The 16,574-nt window shown below is 51.0% G+C and overlaps 1 protein-coding gene across 2 annotated transcripts in view; it reads right to left on the reverse strand.

The window, feature by feature from the left end:
* Positions 1 to 15,692, reverse strand: part of LARGE1 (LARGE xylosyl- and glucuronyltransferase 1) — a 437,563-nt gene extending 421,871 nt beyond the window's left edge. Inside the window, exon 1 of one of the 2 annotated variants that reach the window (XM_008144698.3) lies at positions 15,635 to 15,692. The gene's annotated coding sequence lies outside the window, so the exon portion shown is untranslated. Of the gene's footprint in view, positions 1 to 6,888; positions 6,935 to 15,634 lie in introns of those variants that run through there. The other variant, XM_054719464.1, reaches the window with a different exon arrangement.
* Positions 15,693 to 16,574: the final 882 nt, after the last annotated feature.

Below are 16,574 nucleotides of genomic sequence, written 5' to 3' on the forward strand. Positions count from 1 at the left end.
AACACCAGAAGCTAGAAGGGGCAAGGAAGGATGCTCCCCAAGCACCATCAGGGCGCGCGGGCCTGCTGACACCTCCAGACACTTCTAGCCTCAGAACCGGGAAACCGTACACTTCGGTTGTTTCAGCCACCGGCTCTGTGGTGTTTGGTTACAGCGGCCACAGGAAACTAGTTAGAGAAGGTAAGCGTCTTACCCAAGGCGGGCTGGCAGAAACATGCAAATAGCAACTAACCGTGCTCCGTCAAAACTGCCACCTCGCCCTAACCGGTTTGGCTCAGTGGCTAGAGCGTCGGCCTGTGGACTGAAGGGTCCCAGGTTCGATTCTGGTCAAGGGCATGTACCTTGGTTGTGGGCACATCCCCAGAAGTGGGTGTGCAGGAGGCAACTGATCGATGTTTCTAACTCTCTAACTCTCTATCCCTCTCCCGTCCTCTCTGTAAAAAAATCAATAAAATATATTTTTAAAAAAAAAAACAACAAAAAACACTGCTACCTCCCGGGCCCTGTTCGTTCAGACACTGTGGCCTGCTTCCAGTACGGACAAGCTCTTAGTCGCATACACAGTCCACACTGGCATTTGAAGAGGGGGTGGATGGATTTTTAAAACGTCATCCTCGTCCCAGGTAACATGTGTGTAGCCACAGGTCCTGCAGCAAGAAACTCACCAAAACATTAGGTGATTAACAGTTCTGAATTGCAGGTAAGCACCATTTGGGAGGGGAAGGGGCTCATTTTTGACATGAAAAGACTACAATTTGACCAGCTCCTCCCCAGCTCTTTCCAGCTGTGATGTGACTCCATTACAAGCATCATCGGCAGACCAGACAATGCGCACACAGCCAGATTAAAACAATGACAAACCAGGAGAACAATGACAACCGCTTAGCAGAGCGGAATAATGGGCGGGCTTGTCATGTGCTTAAAGAAGAAGAGGGCTGGGTGTGAACGGAGAGGGGCTTCTGACATCACAGCGGCCTTTTGAGGGACTTGGGTCAAACTGACTCACAAAACCCAACACTTGCAAATCTGGTTCCCAAGACACAAAACATAGAATGGCAAGCCCTGGGACAAGGAGAGAGCCCAGATCTCTAAGACAAGCTGCTGGTCTGACCAACAGAAAGTCATAACACCCATTTCACAACCTAAGTCAGGGTATTTCAGGGAAGTTGTTACTGCCACCATGGGAGCAACACTGAGCTTAGGGAGGCAAAAGGCCCAGATTTCCACTATCAATTCCCCAGCATTTTTGGTAAACTCACAACCTGTTTATATCTCTACACTTTGTCTCCTCTCTGCTCCTATTAAAGGGAAAAGAGCAAACCCAGATAGCAAACTTACCATCCCTGAAGTGGTCATAGGTGAATCCATTAGTAATTTGTATTGCAAATGAAGTTTGTACATTAGTGTCACTTTTCAAAATATAACCCATTCACGGCATTAAAACAACATCGTGTTACTGTGGGCTGAGCTGTGTCTCCCCCAAATTCAGAGGTTGAAGCCATAACGCCCGGTACCCCAGAGTATGACTGTATTTGGAGATGGGGTTTATAAAGAGGTGATCAAGGTAAAATGAGGTTATTAGGTACACTCCAATCCAATCTGACTGTGTCCTTATAAGAAGAGTGCTTAATAAAGTTTAATGTAGGAGTTTTTAGGCTGACATCTAACGTTTTCATCATAAACTAAATCATTCCTACAGATGTAATTTTCAGCATATCGTAAACATTAACATTTTAAAATAAAATTTCACATCACATTTTTAAATGGGATCTAGCAATCTGATACCCATCATTAATTTTTAAAATTCAAGAGCAAGTTATTTTTTTTTTTTTAACTCTGGAAATGTTAGATCATTCCTTACCAGGAGAAAGGGGCCCAAATGCCCAGATTCTAGCACCAAGTTTAACCAGGGAAAAGAGAGTGCAGGCAGGGGCAGCCTGGGGTGCCCTCTTCAGAAGGTTCCCACACACCAATTTCAAACAGTTCCTTTTGATTGGTGTTCCTTGAGGTTTTTATACCCAGAGCAACGTACCAGGGAGTAAGATCAGTGTCGGGGAAGACATGTGACTTTATAAGGTGGGGAAGGGGTTGACTGTGAAAAGGGAGGTGGAAGGAGGAACTGTGGGCCTGGTGGGGTTGGTCTCAGGCCAATCAATTTCAGGGACAGGTCCCTGTGTGAGGCTGGAAATCTGGAAATCGATTCCCTTAAAACTTTCTGTACCAGCATACTCCGTGGAAAGTCTTCATGTCTCCCCAGGGGTTTGCATGTTCCAGTGTCAAGTGACCTGGGACAGAGTAGATTATGGGACAGAGAATAAGAGAAAACAGTCTGGACACAGAACTGGCTTCCACTCTCTGGCATTGTCCCTTGGGCAAATACCCACGTCTCTGAACTGGTTTCCTCGCCTATAAAATGAAACTGCTCCGCTCAGAGAGCTGCAGAGAAGGGCCGGAAAGCATCGTTCATGTAGAGCACGTCTCAGAATCCCGCAGACATCCAGTCCCATGGGAGCCGTCACTGTTACCACCATCACTACTGTGACCTGTTATTTTAAATACTGTTAATCACAACTTGCCAAGAAAGAGTCCTTTCCTATGTCATTCACTGGCTCTCATCTCCCTTACCTACCAGAGCCCCAATTTCCAATGAGAAAAAGGAGCAAAGGAGACACAAAGCTCATGGAAAATGGCCTCAGGGGATGAGTGAGCAAGCATTTGCCTTTACTTCAGAGCTTCTGCAAACTTTCTGCGATCTCTAGACAGTGTTGGAAAGTGAAAGACAGTGGCCCCCTCTCGTCCCCAGGAGTCATCTGTGGTTTTACTTTAGCAAGCACAACCACCATCCTCAGGGGTGAAGAACAGGTCGTGGGAGAGAGGGGAGAAAAAAATGGAGAAACTCTAAATAATAACAATTACATATTGAGTGTTTTCTGAGTGCCAGCACTGTTCTAAGCATTACACACACATTAACAGATTTAATGAGCTCAAAAATGCTGTTTCAATAGGAGTTATGGACAAACCTAAGCAGAAGAAAAAGGAAATGTCAAAAACTAAGACCCAGAGAGCGTATCCCTCCATGTGTATGAAGTCGGACCACCGCCGGAAAAGCAGCAGGGTTTCCTGAACCACATAACCAATGCCCATGCCAAGTGCAAGTTCATAAAGTTCTGCCAGTGCCTGAATCACACAAACTCTGCCCAGGGTTCATCTGTCACTCCTCCGTGATTCATTAAGCAAACCTAGCCATGCAGCATCAATGCCTGGCGTGCAAGGGCAGTGTAATAAAAACCCAAATGGACCTCACAAACACTAGAGACAGGACGAAATATTCCAACATAAACACATGGCTATCCAGAGCCGATTCTCTGGGCACTGCTGCTGAGCTTCTGCACAAATTTATCCAGTTCTCCCTAGCCACTCCTCATCCTGTCTGATAATTTCTCAATCAATTAGAACTGCCATTCTACACCAGGTTCCCTAAAGAATGGGGAGTGGTATTAAGCCTAGTGAACAGTAACCATGGCCAAAGTTTCCATCAGCATCTAGGGATCCGCAGTGTAGCCAGGATGAATCAAACACTTGAGGATAAGGCCTGAAAGAGAGGTATGCTTTGGATTGTCTGATGATGACTGCCAAGGACTGATTTTCTTCATCAGGCTTTTAAAAGTCTAAGAAGAGAAGAAAGGAGAGGCCGAAGATCTGAGAAAATGAGAAAAGCAGAGGAGAAGAGGGTGAAGACTACAAACAGAAGAGAGGGAGAGGTGAGGGTGGTGGCAACAGAGTAGCTGAGATTGCACAGACCAAGAGAAGGGGTCGTGACAGGGGTACAAAGGGCCTCAAGTTTCTCCTCCCCCTTCAATATTCAGCCTTAAGGATTTGCATAAACACATATTTCTTGGTCTGGAAAGAAGGCGAGAGCTCCTCCTCCTCCTCCATTCCCACCATCTCTACCTCCAAGTCACCTCCACCTCCACCACCACCTCCACCTCCAGGTCACCTCCATCTCCACCACCACCTCCACTTCCAGACCATCTCCATCTCCATCTCCACCACCACCTCCACCTCCAAGTCACCTCCATCTCCACCACCACCTCCACCTCCAGGTCACCTCCATCTCCACCACCACCACCACCTCCAGGTCACCTCCATCTCCACCACCACCTCCACCTCCAGGTCACCTCCATCTCCACCACCACCTCCACCTCCAGACCATCTCCATCTCCACCATCATCACCACCTCCACCACCACCACATTCCTTGAAGGCATCACTGTGCCCCAGGGAAGGCCCACCACCATTCCGGTCATTGGCAAAGGGGCATACATTCTTTAGGTTCCGGAATACCTTCAGAAGCTTATTCACATCCCACCATGTACCCCTGCAGCTCAGTGTAGTACTTAGGTTCAGCAGGAAAGGGTTTTATTATGCCTGGACAACAAATTCAATGAAATCTAAAATCACATCCACCAACAGCACCACCACCACCTCCATCAGCACCACCACCACCACCATCAGCATCACCACCATCTCCATCCCCATCGCCATCACCACCTCCATCACCACCACCACCACCACCACCACCACCATGCGTTGGGTAAACAGCATGTTCCAAGCACATGGTGAAACACTGAAGATTCCCCAGAGACACCAGATGCGCTCTTCACTGAAAGGCTCCCACACTCGGGCACAACAGCCGCCTGGGAGAACCGGGAATCCGGTGCAGAGCGGGCAGCAGCAGAGCCAGGATGAGGAACCGATGCGATCCGGCACCCAGCATCAGGAAAAGCTTAGAGGAAGGGGCACCTGAGCTGGGCTTTGAAGGGAAAACAGAAGTGTCCCCGGCAGTTAAAGAGGAAAAGAGCTTATCAGGCAGGAGAGACCAGGTGCACAGCTTGGCAGGCTTGGGGGAAAATAACCAGGAAGGAAGAAAAAGAATGAGTTAGCGATTGGTGACGCATGAACCAGGGGAGAGGGGGCGGGTGAGAGAAGATGAGGCTGCAGGCAAAGGCAGGGCCCAGCTCATCACACGCTTCGAGTGCCCTGATAAGAAGGCTGGATATTTTCCAGTGGCCAATAGTAAGCCGGTGAGGGTCAACACAGAGAACATTCTAGAAAAGCCCTCGTTCTTTAAAGATTAAAAAACATAAAGACTATCTGCAAGGGATTGGGCCATCCAATTTGAAAAATTTTGTTATCCAGAATGGCTTACTCTCCGATTCTAAAAAGTGTGTTCTGTAATCTCTCGGCAAGGCCGTCCGAGGGCAGAGAAACACACCCGCCACGGACGCCCGCACAGGCTGTGCTTTTAAGGTGACTCGGAGCCCAGATGCCGGAGCCCCAGCCGGTTTGCTCTGAGCACCCCCACAGCTGCTTTGGGAACCACGCAGGAGGAAAAAAAGAATGTTCTCTACTCCGTCCCTCATTGGGTGCCATCCAAGGCTAGGCAAACAGTTGTTCTATAACCTTGGGTGCATGTGAATGAACTCCCAATAAGAGAGGCTCCAGAGAGTCTATTTCCACCCAAGCACCATCCCCGGGCCCGGCCAAGCCAAGGGAGAGAGTGCTATTTTCAGACTGGCTGCTAGTCACTCAGATTTTATTCTAAGGAGGTCGATTTTCAGTGGGCCTTCCATACCAGTGACTGATGGGAGGAAAATTCGGGAGCCTCCCTCAGCTTGCACCCGCTGGACAGCTCTAGCCCAGGGACCTTCAAAACTTCACGTATGGACTCACACAAAAGCCTGTTCAGTGACCTCCCAGCTTCCAGCTCTCCTCACTCCAATGTGCCCCGATACTGTTACGAGGTCCATCTTCCTAAAACAGAGCCTTCTGTAGCTAACACACCATCCTCCTGATCACGTCACCCTGCCTTCAAAGCCCCACAGCCCCAACCTAGTGAGTCAACTGCATTTCCAATTCCTTGCTAGCAGAAACCCAAGCCGGCTTATTCTACAACCCAAAAATACACACTCGTGCACTGTCGATCAAACCTGGCCGCGCTACCTCTCTGTAATTCTCCCATTCAAATTTTAATTATCCCGTGTCCAAAGCCTCAACGCAAAGCCTACCTCCCCTGAGTTTAAACAGCTAAAATAAGCTCCCACCCCTGATTTCCCATCAAATTTCGGCTCCGACAGTCCACAACCATTAATTGCACTGCCTCATCGTTTCTATTGTTGCTCTGAGCTGTTCATTTGAGTCTTCCATTGTTGCTTAACTTATCACACAATTTTCTACAATCTCTGCAACTATGTGGGCAAGGACAGAAGGCTTTCAATGCAATTTAATAAATGTTTATTAAAGGATTCCTCCGTGTGAGAAGCGAAGGTGGCAGGATGCTCCCACAGATACGAGGATGGGCGTCACCCCGTCACGGCTCTTAAGGAGCTGACACGTGAGTGAGGGAATAAGGATGCAGATATTGGCAATGCCACGCACAAGGTGACAGGCACAGCCCTTGGGGTACTTGGGGTAATTCCTCCTCTCACCCTGTTCTTCCAGCACCTCGTCACGAAGGTGCAGGTCTACGTTCTCCTCTGACCCCCTCAAACGTGATGCTACCCGCCACCCGGTGCCCACTGCTCTCCGTTAGCATTTCATTCGCTCGCCCAGACAGGGCTACCAGATGGGTGGCAGGTGCTCTCGTCGCCTGTGTGTTCCTGATGTCAAGCAGAGACCTGCACAGAGCAGTTTAGTGAACAGTGGCTCCATCAAAGAGACAGAGTGTACAGAGCCCATGGCAGGAGGGAGAGGTTCTGACCCGGCAGGACAGGTGAGAGGATGGGGAGTCCAGTCCAGCAAAGGGACAGCAGTAACAAGCCCCACGGGGAAAACAGCCAACAGGCTAGAGGCAGAGAAGACCTTCCGAGGGGCCCCAGGACATACATACAGTGAAGTAGAGACGTGAGGAAGCAGGGGCGAGGTCAGCGCCCAGTCAGCAGGCTACGTGGCGAGTCCCAGCTCCATGCTTCACGGCTGTGTGACCTGGGCAAGCCTCGGCTGCCACCTCTGCAGAGTGGGAGTGGGAGACCAGCCACCTCCAAGGGCTGCTGTGAAGATGAAATGCACAAAATGCTCAGATGGAAGAGCGCCTGGCACCGAGGACGCAGCTGAGAACTGTGCCTTTGGGGTGGAACAGGCGGAAGCAGGGTGCGTGGGAGGCAAGGGAAGGGGGCAGAGGATGGACCCCTGAGAGTGATGGGGTGTGAGAAGGCACAGCCAGGCTGCCCAAGGTGCACAGGAAGCCTGGGTTCTGGCCCTCCTCCCACCTGGGTCATTCTCTTGACCTCCCCGGCCTCAGTCTCCGAAGGTCTGTAAACCGAAGCTGTTGGTCTCGTGGGGCTCCATGCTCCCCCCCGCCCCTCCAGCCCTGGTGGTGTCTCAGCTCTGCGTTACCCAGAGAAGGCATCAGTGAGCATTTACAATACTGAAAAGCCCAGATGGGAAGGATTCACACCAACAGCGAAAGGGGAGAAGACGCCCAGATGGCAGAGGGCAGCTCTTCCTACTGGGGTCAGGGCACCCGCGTCCTTCCCTCCCTCGACTCCAGTGCACTTCGTCCTCCTGACACGCGACCCACGCCTCTCGCCTACATCTGCATCCACATCGTCTCGTAACTGTCATCACCAGCTCTGAAATACTATCATTAACCATCCATCCTAAGCTTTGCTGCATTTCAAATGCTTTTCAAGTCACTTTCTTCTTCTTTTTTTATTTATTTCTTTTTACTGCATTTGAGAGAGAGAGAGAGATAGAGAGATAGAAACATCAATGATGAGAGAGAATCATCCATTGGCTGCCTCCTGCACGCCCCCTTCTGGGGATCAAGCCCACACCCCGGCAATGTGCCCTGACCTGAAATCGAACCAAGATCTCTTGGTTCCTGGGTCGACACTCAGCCACTGAGCCACACGGGCCGGGCTCAAGTCACTTTCAAAACAACCTGGCATGTGCATTTGAACATGATTTAGACCATGGCCCCTCCTCTCAAGCCAGAGAGGTCCAAATCCCTACAAATGCAGAGGGAAGAAGCACACAAGACATTCTGGTATTGGACTTCCCTCGCCTTTTCACAAAGCCTTCCGTGTCTGGAACACAACAATGGTCCCTAAGAGAACTCACTTGCTGATCTGAAATGTCCTTCACATTTTTAAAATGACAGCTTCCTGCACATGCCTCAAGGCGTCCAAGTCTGTACACCCACAGGAATTCACTCACCTCTCCCTCCCCCGTCACCCTGAAAACACGACCACTCAGCATTCATTCACGAAACGGGTCACCCTGCGTGGACACAAGTACTTAGGAAGAGTGGACCCACTAAGCACAGGCACCAAGCCTGGAGGCGGGACAAGGGCCACCTGCTTCTCACGCTGCCTGGGCCTCCTCCGCTGGCTTCTGGAGCGACCACGAGATGCCATTCCCAGATGAGAGCTGACGTCAGTCAAGGAGGCTGGTACACAAATAGAGCTGGCCTATGAAGGATCTACGTAATGGGGAGGGATGGTTCCCAGTTAGCCACAGGAAGGTGAACCTTCCTCAATCGTAACAAACGTGTTCGATGCAGCCAAGGCAATCCCAACCACAGAATAACTCTGAAGAGCCCATGATTCCCTGCCGAATTTAAATTAAAAAAAAAAAAAAGGTAAAAAGGAAGGATGAAATCCCCACACGCCCATGTTGTGCGGTAAGTCCTCCTAAATCTGAATGCTACCATGGAGAGCTAGGAAGATCAGCAGGCTCTTTCTTCCCAATTGGCCTTGGTCCTTCAGGAAGAAAAAGCGATGCTAAGAGCAAAACCTTCCCCGGCAGTCGAGGCTCCATCTCCATCTGCCGGTCCAAATCACGGCCCCTTAATGTGACAAGAGAGGCTAAAATTATGGGTGAGACTGCACTTTCCATTCTGGCCGCGGCCTGTGATTATCTACAACTCCAGGTTGCCCAAAATTACCTCTGCAGCCTTAAATGCCTTACATTTTATTCCATTCCTAGAACAAATTCTTTTTTGGAAACTTTCCTAAGAGATAAAAGAACAAAACACTAAAAAGCCCTAGATATTTCAGCTGCGGGGAAGAGCCAGTAGGCAAGCATGATTTTGAGGGTTTTTTTTTTTTTTTTTTTTTTTTTTGTGTGTGTGTGTTTTTAATGTCTCATGCATATCACCTCTACTGTAACTTTAGAAAGAACAAAATTAACCCCCTGTGTCTGCAATTACGAAGACTCGGAATCCTGGGCACGGACCTGATTTGCTGTATAAACCACCCTTGGCCTTGATATATTCTTAGAAGAATGTGAGGGTGGTTAGGGAACTCACACCGGAGGGTGGTTATGAGTGCTGTCTCCGGGAAGAACGGTAGTTACGTGAGCAATCTGACCCAAGTACGTAAGTGACATGATGTGGTGGGTCAGCGGTCACGGAGGATCTGGAGCTACTGCACTTGTTCCTGTGTTTCAGATAGTAGGCTCCTTGGCTCGTGGACCTAGTGAGTTATTTGCTAAAGCATTTGGAAAAGTTTCTCCTTGGTTTTAATGTAATCAGTGAGGCTCCCAAAAGTATCCATCATAATTGTGTTCATCGAATAACTTGAAATGCAACTAGCCCTTTCGAAAAGGCTGGCTCTAAATCCCTTTTGTTAAATAAAAATCTCATGTACCCCAAACAATCACTTACTTTAAATGATTTGCTTTGCTTTTAAGATCAGATTTTATATGCCAAGTTCTCCTAAAATAGGGCACTCTTGTACTTAGCTTCAATCGTGAAATAATAATGTAACAAACCTTAAATTTACATTGTACTGACTTCGAATCTCCTCTTTCCAGCAGGCCCGTGCCAGAGTGGTGAGTAGCCTTCTCTTTAGCAACTCGGGTGTATTGGGAGGCATGGAATTACGTCCGTTTGCACTCCTCCTGCCTTGTGCTTCTACACGATTGCTTTTCTGTGTCTATGCTTCTTCCAAACATCCTTCCCTACATCCTCGCCCAAGAGCTCCCCTACTAAGCTAAGCTCCCAGGACAAATGGAAGGGTTCCCCCCTCTCCATGGTAGAGTCCAGGCTTTGCAAAAATCGCAAAAGGTCAAGTCAGCTTTTATCAACTTAATTTGGGGAAAAAAAATTACAATTGTTAGCATGCTTTTTATCACAAAGCATTTAACTCTCAAGTGGTTCTCAGGGAACAATGTAACATTCCAGAACCAACAGGTTTGCACAATACACGAAGTCTAGCTGCTTTTAGATGTGAATGACCTTATACATCAGAGAGGCTCTGACGCTGTCGGCATTATACAGACTCTTTCCCAACGCAGCCGCCTTGGAGATTCTTTTCCTCAGCACTGCATCCTTACAATGTTTTATGTTTCTTTCAAGGTACACAGCGCCTTTCAACTGGCCAGATGGCTTCCCATTACACAGCTAGAAAGCTAGAAATACTCCAAGCTTTGCCCCTCAATAGCTTAAGCAAGACCTTTCCCTCTCTGGACCTCTAAATTCCTAGTTACCAGACAAAAAAACAAACAAACAAAACACAAAACACACACACACAAAAAAAACACAAATCACTTAATGTAGACAGACAGGCTTAAGCCCAGAAAGGTCAAGAAGTATTCTAAAGCCACACAGTAAGTTAGCAAAGAATGAGGCAATACACCCTTGCCTCCCACTCAACACAAGGAAGGATGGTAAAGACCACACACACACACACACACACACACACACACACACACGCTTCTTTTACCCCCAGTCCTGGCTCCTGTTTCTGAAAACCTAAATATACTTGGCCCTGGAGATTGCTGCTGCAACGGTGATTTTCCATTCTCTCTAATACCCTCTGGCGGTTACGCTGTTGATTTTCTTCCTCACTACACAGTTTCCTCATTCCACAGGACACATGCACACACATACCCATCCTCAAAATTATAAACCTCCTCCTTTTTCAAAAGCAAAAAAATAAAAAAAATAAAAAAGTTGAGGCCAGAACTGAAGTGATTCAAATACAGGAACCTTGTTCGAGTGTTAAATATGACCATAACTCTACCCAGAAGCACATCTGACAAGACGGAATTTGTTCTCACGGAGGATTCTTCCCCGACGATAGATCACTTGCCAGTAACATTGTCATTTCTCCCACTGCTGCATAATCACACAATGAATGCCCCAGATGAAACCCACGCACACAGGAGGGCACACTGATGGTGCTTAGGGGACCCTTTCTTTATTTGCATTGCTAACAGTTTGTTAAAGAACAGGCAACATGTTACACGTAGACGAATAAAGGACAAAAAAAAAGTTTTCTTTTTCTGTTTTTCATAACAATGTGGGATGGTCAGCGAGTACTCCTGGATCTATCCATCTACTGTTCTCGCCACCATTTGAATACACAGAGCATGCAGCTCAGGTACGCACTCAGCATGGAATCCTTTTAAATGATTGCCCTCTGCCACCAAGCTTGCTTCCCTCCCAAACATCCCATCTTCCGGCCACACTAACTACTCCTAGCCTCCATTCACACGACACACCTGAAGGTCTCTCCAGGCGGTTCCTCCTGCCCGGGATGCCTTTTCCTCTCTACCGACCTGGCGATATCAAACCCACCCTTTGAACAAACCTGTACAATAGCACTCAGCTCATAGTAACGGTTCAATGCCTGCCTCCCTGAAAGACTGTAAACTAAACGTGGAACCTCTGGAGCCTCCACACAGAGCGTGGGATCATGATTATTTGTTGAGTTAAAAGAAAAGAAAAGAAAAAAAGTCCTCTAAACTACATTTCAGCGCGCCTTAACTTGACTGGCTGCGGCCTACGGCTCTCCAAATACCAGAATGGTCAGAGGGGAACCGAGGCCTCTCAGTGTCGAATGCTCCGGGGCGGAGCAGCCAGGCCTGGTCAACACTAGTGGGTGCTGTGTGGTGGCTGTAATTCAGAGGTGTGTCCTCAAGGCCAGCCTCCTCCCTCAACGTCTCCCTCTACCTCTGCCATCTGGCTTCCCTGAAACGCACAAGACTTCATCATGCCTTAGGACCACAGTATATCTCCTCTCCAAGACCAGTTTTCACTAGTCGATGCTCAATGGCAAATTTAATAGTGTTTTCCTGTTCCAATCTCTTACCCCTCGGCCAGACTGCACCTGTGAGAATCCATCTATAAAGCCTTAATAGCAGAAATAAAGCTTTATGCTGACCATTTTCCCTAGACCACAACAATCGCTCCCCGCAAACCACCTAAATATGCACTAAACACAGGGGTAAATGGTCAAAACCACCGTAGAGCGGGCCCCAGAGTTCAGGGAGATAGAATAACTCATGCAGGTTCACAGGTTCCAAACGCCGAGTCTAATTCCACGTGTCCACGAGCTGGGTTGGGTCTTCAAACTCCACCAAGACCTAAATCTGGGCAACATCTGCCCTTTTTCGTGCCAGTATTCTAAACGGGGCCGGGCCGTCTCTTCTTGGTCTCTACCTCTTACCTGTCCTGTCTGCCCACCTCTGGAGTCAGCTTTGAGGAGCCCTGGCCACTGTGGATAAGGTGAGCCTGGGCAACGGGGCTTTAGTTTCTTCAGCAAAATAGAATTATCTTCCAATTCTGCAGGAGGAACGCTAGACATTAATGATGTAATACTGTTGACCACGCAAACCTGGACATTAGCCATCTCGTACTGTTAGCAGTGTAACTGCGTTATCAAATGTCATGGTACATCTGTAGACAGCTGACACTTGGAACCCACGCCGGGTTTAGCGAAACCCACCCACACACAGTGGAAAATCAGCGCGTCCCTTTTGACTTGACAGTGGGCGGTTCGCATCCGCAGATTCAACCAATGGCAGATGGAAAACAGTTATTTCTGATCCGCTGTTGGGGAATCTGTGGTTGGGAATGTGACGACACTGTTTTCCATCAGGGTTTGATGAATCCCCGGAATTCATCGGGATAGGAAATGCCGATTGCATGTCCTGAAAATAAAGGTGCGCATAGGGGCACCCACGCAGTCCAAACCGTGTTGTTCAAGCGTCAGCTGTAAACATAAGGAACGTACTTCTAAGAGGATGCTAGTGAGAAATTTCATGTTTAGTGGGGTCGAATCTGGACGCCATCTAGAACGGAGGAAACCTGGTTCTATGAAACCTGCTGAGATGTGCGGTCCAAAAATCCAAAAAGGGGACTTTTGATTACCAACTCTTAGGGAACTTCAAGTTAGCATGGTCTAATGCCCAAAGAATAGAGTTTGCAGGAGGGTCTGTCTCCCAAAAATGTATAGCGCTCACTGCCTGGCCAGCGTGACTCAGTGGTTGAGCGTCAACCTATGAACCAGGAGGCGAGGTTTGATTCCCAGGTTATGGGCTTGATCCCCAGTAGCGGGTGTGCAGGAGGCAGCCGATCAATGATTGTCTCTCATCACCGATGTTTCTATCTCTCTCTCTCTCTATCTCCTTCTCTCCCTTCTCTCTGAAATCAATAAAAAAATATATATTTTTTAATTGTATAACGCTCATATACTTACAGATGATAACTAAGTTTTCCAGTCTCACACAGCACAATAACACTTGGCAGTCCCCCCGTCCTGAGTTGCCCAAAGGACACTTTCGATGCGAGCAGGCCCATCGCCAAGTACTGGGAACCCACTCATTAACGCAAGCATGCGCTGGGTACCAGAACACTGCTGCACGAGCCCTACAGGTCGAGCACAGCTCTTTGCAACGTGGGCCCTCCCTCGGGTTTCCATCGCTGGTGGCGGAATAGAAAACGGGTCCCCCTAGTGTCCTGCCACTGGAGGTGGCTTCCCATGGGAGACACCCCTCGCAGCTGCATCCAGTTTACAACACAAGCTGAGGAACCCAGAACCAACCTCCACCGCCGTCCCCAGGACCTACGGTGAGACGAAAACCTTTTATTTCACTGCGGAGACCCTTCTAGTTATGGCTGAAAAGGCAAAGGAATCTGCATCCTCTCACACCAAAAAGTTAACCCACAACCCGGCCTAAGTGAAGGCGGCCCACACTTGTTAGCGATGACTTCCGACCGCTGGAGAGGGATGGATCTTTGAAAACCTCTCTATCCTACTTGGGGAGGGCGGGGGTCCTTTCCCTGCCACTCTTGAAAACCCACTAAGATCCTAAGATCTCAATCTTGGCGGCTTTTGGCCTCGCTAGCCCAGTCAGTTTTCTTCCCGGTACGGCATTAAGAGGGCCAGGCTGCTCAAGAAAGGTGTGTTCTCCTCAAAGCCATTTTCACGGAAGCGAAGTGCTCTTGAAGCGTCAAGGTACACTGACACCTTACAGCCGGTGCAGGGCTCCGCATGCCTGTGAGTAAGTCATTCATGTCACCCACCTGTGCGAGGCGAGACAAGAAAGCCACCCCCTGTCCCTTTCCTAATTTAGAACCTGCCCTTACCTTAAGCCTCTGAAAGCTGACTCCTGAGGTGGGAAGACAGGAGAGCCGAGGAAAATGAACCCGAGGTGACGGCCTCTACAAGTGAATAAGCGCCTTGGGTTCCCACCTGTGTCGGAGCTGGCATCAGCAGTAGGTGAAGTGGAAGCCCCATCTGCCACCACCACCCCCCAGTCCCCATAAAGGAAGCCAGAACCTGTGCTCTCTCTTGGGGCACTTACATAAGCCCCTGGAAAACTTCCTGTGTCATTCACAGAAAAGGTAAGCGGCTATTTTGCTTCCCCCCACCCCCCACCCCCGAGATCATTTTAATGGACCGAGTGACCAAAACCACGGATTCGGAATTCAGCAGACCACTGAGGTACATCATCAGCTCAGGGACAGAAAAAAATCTACCCCCATTCAACAGGGTCACTGGGGGGAAGTGAGGGATAGATTCAATGTCAGAGAGACAATCTGTTCCTCCGAGGTGACCCATTTAAAATCAGACTGTTCCAGGGGCGAGCTCATAGGTTTAACAAATTGCAAACAGGCAAGGCAGGCTTTGCAGAACTGAGGCTCCTTCAAGAGAGCATGGAAAGAAGGTAAGAAGCCGATGAAGAACACAACTTAAGGATGCAAACTTTGGAGCCGGTCAGCCACCCTTCAGAAGCTGTGACACCCCCACCCCCACCCCCTCCCGGATCGCTACAGACTGATCACTCATCACAAGCAGCCTTGTCTCTAAGGAGTGACACTGGTTGGGCTTCCTCTCTACAGACATCGCTGCCACCCAACCACTCTGTCCTATAGAGGGACCCGCTAGCTGTGGCTGCTCACCCCAAATCCGCCTCCACTCTCTGCAACAAGGAGCCACGGAAAGTTCTTCCCAGCCTCGGGAAAAGGCAGGTGGGGATCGTCCAGGAGGGATCGCTCCAAACACAGAAGGTTCCCCCCCCAAAGCACAGGTGCTGGGGTGAGAGGTGAGGGGTGCAGACACGTCCCCTCCTGTTGCTAACGGGAATTTTCTTGCTGGCTCCCTGTTAACAGACCGTGTGCCTACAAGACTGGCAGGCCCTGGGACGGGTCCTGGGGACAAGAGTCTAAGTCTGGGACTTCCATTTGCAACCTCTGCAGGGCTCTGGGCCCAGGCAGCGGAGGGTGTGACCACACGCCCTCTCTCTGCGCCAGTGCAGGGGGTACCAGCTACAGGTTCGGAGAACTTGTCCAGCGCTGCTCACCGGGCGCCCCGTGGCGGCTCTCTGGCACCCCGGGCACTTACCTTGGCCGTGCCCGCTGCCAGGCAGAGAGAGACCGCGAAAGAGCTGTGTGGCGCGGCGGCGCCGCCTAGGAGGCGCAGGGGGTCCGGGTCGGGGTTCCAGCAGGCGCTGCCCGGGTCCGAACGGCGGTGCCGAGCGCACCCTTCGGGGCGGTCCCGGGCTCCGGACGCTGCGGGGAGGGTCCGGGCCGCCCAAGCCAAGCACTCTCCCTTCTTCCTCTGCCTCCGGTGCCGCTGTCTGGAGTTGCTCCCTGCCGCGGGGACTCTTCCGAGCCGGGGGCGCCCCGCACGGGCTGAGGCCTCGGTGCGCCTCGGGCTGGGTCCGGGGAGGGGGCGCTGGGTTGAGACGCGGGGTGGCCGCCAGGGCTGGCTCCACCTCCCGCGCTCCCTGCCGCTTCGCCCCTTCAGGGCAGGGCCTGTTCACTCCCGGCCGGGAGAGGCGAGTGCAGCCGCGCCCCCAGCTTCAGGCGCCCGGGGTCCCGCGCGGCGGCGGCGGGGCAGCGATAGTCCAGTCGGCGGGGCGCGGCGGAGAGTGGGGGGTGGCTGCAGACGGCCGCGGCGCCCCCTCCCCCCGGGCCTGCGCCTCCCGCCCGCGGCTCCGCGGGAAGGAGGCGCTGGAGAGGGCCTCGCCCTGGCCTGGGGCGCGGGGCTGGGGGCTGGGGGTGCGGGGCCGGGGGAGGCGCCCCGGGAAGGTCACCGGAGCAGAGGCGGAGCGCAGCGCGGTGGGTGCAGGGAACCGAAGAAGGTGGCCCCGCGCTGCCGCCGGGAGCGCTCGCCGGCCTCGGCCGCCGCCGTCTCCGAGACGCGCCTGCTTCTCCGAGCGCCCGGCGCTCGGAGCTGGGCGGCCGCTGCAGCCGCCTCCGGCAGCCGGGCGCCACTAGCCGGAGCCGGCGCCGGCGCGCGATCCCCGCCTTCCGCGCTCGGGCCAGGCGGGGGCCGCCGC

This window comes from Eptesicus fuscus, chromosome 7 (genome assembly GCF_027574615.1).
Source record: "Eptesicus fuscus isolate TK198812 chromosome 7, DD_ASM_mEF_20220401, whole genome shotgun sequence".
NCBI classification, from domain to species: Eukaryota; Metazoa; Chordata; class Mammalia; order Chiroptera; family Vespertilionidae; genus Eptesicus; species Eptesicus fuscus.